Consider the following 4,240-nt stretch of genomic DNA (forward strand, 5'->3'; position numbering starts at 1 on the left):
TTGAGTGGATATTGCATTTTTGCGGCATAAGCATTATTGATTCCCCCGAAGCCTGTTTCCATGCACACTGCCTGGCACTTTCTAGCTCCCTGTCGGTGTGTTACCCGACTAATTCCCACGCCTCTTCCATTCATCTCCTTCCCAGCACCACACCTGCCTCTCCCCGGGTTTGGATCAGTACCCCTGTATATATATGCATTGTAGCAATTACCACATTAGATTAAAATTATATTTACCAGTGTCTCTCCCCTGCTTAGCTCTCTGAGAACCAAGAAAGTCTATAACTGGCTAGTATTTAATGCTCGAATATTTTTTTAAGAGAATGAACAAAGAATTTTTTTTTTAATCAGTGAAAGTAAATAGAAGGTACTAATTGACTTGTTGGGCAAATAGGAAAAATGTTAGGTATTTTTTTATTTTCTGGGCACGTTTGTTTCTGATTGGTTAATATTAAGCAAATTCCTTCGTTATTTGGTTTTTATTTTTTTAAAAGGTGGTAGAGGTATAGTACTTGCTCCATTGGATGAAATTGATAATGTCCTGTTTCTTATAGAATTGTTATAGGAGAGCGTATATAGTAGTGGTTTTAATTTCCTGTTTTATAACTTACTAGTTATGTAATCTTGGGTAATTAATTTCTGAGGTTTTTCTTCATTAGTAAAATAGAATTAATTTCTCTCCTTTGTGGAGGCATTATTAGAATCCAGTTAAATCACCAGGAGTAACTGAAAAACTAACAATTTGCAAGTATAAGACGGAATCATTGTTACTAGAAGTTTGACATGATTCTCACCCTTGATTCTCAGATACACCTTTTTTTCTTTTTTCTAGGTTCATTTTATGGCAGCCCTTTTGGCAAAACACTACTTTCTTTTTTTTTTTTTTTTTTACTTCTTTTATTGAGTAATGATCACTTTACAATGTTGTGTCAAATTCTAGTGTAGAGCACAATTTTTCAGTTATACATGAACGTACATATATTCATTGTCACATTTTTTTTTTTTTGCTGTGAGCTACCACAAGATCTTGTATATATTTCCCTGTGCTATACAGTGTAATCTTGTTTATCTATTCTGCATTTTAAAATCCCAGTCTGTCCCTTCCCACCCCCTGCCCCCTTGGCAACCACAAGTTTGTATTCTATGTCTACGAGTGTTTCTGTTCTGTATTTTTTTTTTTTTAGATTCCTCATATAAGCGATCTCATAGGGTATTCTTTCTCTTTCTGGCTCACTTCACTTAGAATGGCATTCTCCAGGAACATCCATGTTACTGCAAATGGCATTATGTTGTTGGTTTTTATGGCTGAGTAGTATTCCATTGTATGAATATACCACATCTTCTTTATCCAGTCAGCTATTGATGGAAACTTAGGCTGTTTCCATGTCTTGGCTATTGTAAATAGTGCTGCTATGAACATTGGGGTGCAGGTGTCATTTTGAAGTAGGGTTCCTTCTGGGTATACGCCCAGGAGCGGGATTCCTGGGTCATATGGTAAGTCTATTCCTAGTCTTTTGAAGAATCCGTACTGTTTTCCACAGTGGGTTTCCTTGCTTCCCTCTCCCACTCTTAATGATTTAGCTGTCTTTTACAATTTTGTGTTTATTCTTTTTGTAACTCATGGCAGTTATCTCCTTTCCAGTTATAAGTTTCTCATTTTTGTAGCATCCTGCTTCTTTTCTATTTAGAGTAGATCAGATACACCTTTATAATCACACTTAACGTGACTCATCTTTCTTCAGAGGGATTTTTTTGTTTGTTTTTGAGGCTCAGTCCTCAGCTGTTGGGTTTTGATCTAAGTGTGGTCCCTTGAAGAACTCACCTGTCGTGAGGATGTCATTTACCTTTGTGTAAATGCCCTCTCAGTCTCCGCTGTCCTGTCATCTCTGCTAGCCCCCCATGCCTACTTGCCAGATGTCAAGTCTGTGAGTTTTTATTTCTCCTAGAACTGAGCTCATGGTAGGCGTGCAGTAAATTCAACAGCAACTAACCCTGTGCCAGGCACGGTGCTACGTGCTTCAGATGATTACTCACTTAATTCTTAACAGCTGTGAGGTAGGTACTGTTACGTCTCCATTTCATAGACGGGGGCAGATCAGACAGCACGGAAGTGACTCACTAGTCCCAGGTCACAGCTCAAGGGTGGAGACCCCCTCAGACCCAGATGGTGTGGCTCCCAGGCACCGCATCCACAGGCAGCCCGCACCGCGGGGCCCTGCTGAGCCTTCCCAGTTCTGCCACCGCCGGTCCAGTCCAGACCCTCCGCCTGCCTCCGGCCAAGTGACTAAACCCAGGTGGCTGTTAGCAATCAAGAACTCCGTCTGGGGGCCAGAAAAGTTCGGTACGTGAAAGAAGTACGTCTGTTCAGGCCACAACGTAGGGGAACACATGGAGAGCACCTGGCCTGTCTGAAGAGGGAAACCACGTTTTCCTCATGTGACCATGTTTTAACTGCTGTGGTACCTACTTTGGTTTGGGAACCTGTCTTTTATGGTCCATTACTTTCTGTAAGTATATTCTTCCTGAAATCAAGATCTATCTGTAAGGGAAGGGAGTATTTCTTAGATTTTCTTATTAGTGTTTTCCACACCATGGAGCATAATTCTGTGTGCGCTGAGTGCTTGGGGAGTGTTGATGAATGAGTTAACGGTGGTAAAAACAACTACAGTAGTGCATTTCTATGTTCGGGGGATGGGCATTTGGCATATTGGCCCCTCTCTTGTTTGGATTAATTATTGCACATCTGGATTATAGCTGCCAGCTTCGTAATAACACTTAACGTTACTTGAGCGCTGACTGTATCCCAGGCTCTGCACTGGGCCTTTCACTTGTATCATCTCCTTTAATCAGCACAATGGTTCAGTGACCTGGGGTTTTTACTGCTCCTTTTACAGAGGAAACTGAAACTTGGAAATAAAGTAACTGGAGTCAAATGTAGCAAGTAAGTGTCAGATTTGGGATTTAAAGCCCAGAGGTCCTTCTTAGTGACCAAATAATGACCAAAATAATTACTATATATGTATTTTCTACTCTCCTGGCTTTAAGCCTCTAATGACTTTTATTATGTCAAATCTATTCTTATGTTTTCAAGATTCTCTGTAACCTGCCCTACTCTTCTGACTGACCGGACACTCGTATTTTTAGTTGACCTGACATCTTTAGTAAGTGCATTGTACGCCTGTGCTCATCTGAACTGCATTCTCTTCTCAAGTGACCGAGTTCTATCTGTTCTTCAAGGCCTTCCCTGCCCCCTTTGACCCTTGCCAGCCTCTTTCCCCATCATTTAAACTCTTGGAGCACTTACCTGGTCCGCTGTACCTTTGACCCCTTGGCTGTGTCATTTGTCTCTGTGTTCCCGAGCGTGTGCATTTTGTGGGTTACAACAGCGTGGACCACTCTCAGAGCGCGTGCTTCCTCTCGCTCTGCCCCTTCTCCCAAGCCCACGCTGATGCCTAAGTCCAAGCCTCCTCAGTACTGCTGGCTTCTAGAGGACTGGTGGGCAAGAAAGTGGCATGTAGGGAATTCAAATGGTGGTAGGGGGTGGAAGAAGATGGGAAAGAGAGGAAGCCATACTGACTTTGCCAATGAATGAAAAAAATAGGGTGACAACCCTAAGGCAGACTGAGCAGCTAGAAGTCAGGACTCTGTTTTAGGAGATAACTTTTTAAGGGGAAAAGAAATCAGAGAAAAAGTGTACTGTCAAAAGAAAATTTGTATGTAAAAATAAAGCTTCGTGAAACAAACTTTATGTGGGCATTTATACCTTTATGGTTGATTTTATTTTTTAATGTATTAATTTTCCCCAGGTAATAAAAGGTCTTTTTTTTTTTTTTTGGTTTGGTTTTTGTTTTACGTTAGATTCACATGACATACATGGAATTAAAGCAGAATGTACCTAGTGGGAAAAAACCAAATGTTTCTGGTCCCATTGAGAGTTAAATTCAGTAGAAAACTAGCTTAAGGACAAAAAGCAAAGTATAAAGATGCTTCTGGATGAAGATACTTAATGTTGCTCGGTGTGAGGACTCCTAGTCTTCTTTAACTTCTTGTGGAAACAGTCTGTAGTAAAACTTAGAGACAACAATCTAGGGGAATCTTCTCACCCTGTGATTAGAAGTCGAAAGTGTAGACTCGCATAAGGTAGTGAGTTCTAAGAGAGAATGTGTTCTAAATTAAGATCCTGATCCCGAGCTATTAGTTATAACCCAGGTTGGAAGAGCAGGTCAGTTTTTCTTTAGTGT

Source organism: Vicugna pacos, chromosome 29, assembly GCF_048564905.1.
Source record: "Vicugna pacos chromosome 29, VicPac4, whole genome shotgun sequence".
Lineage (NCBI taxonomy): Eukaryota > Metazoa > Chordata > Mammalia > Artiodactyla > Camelidae > Vicugna > Vicugna pacos.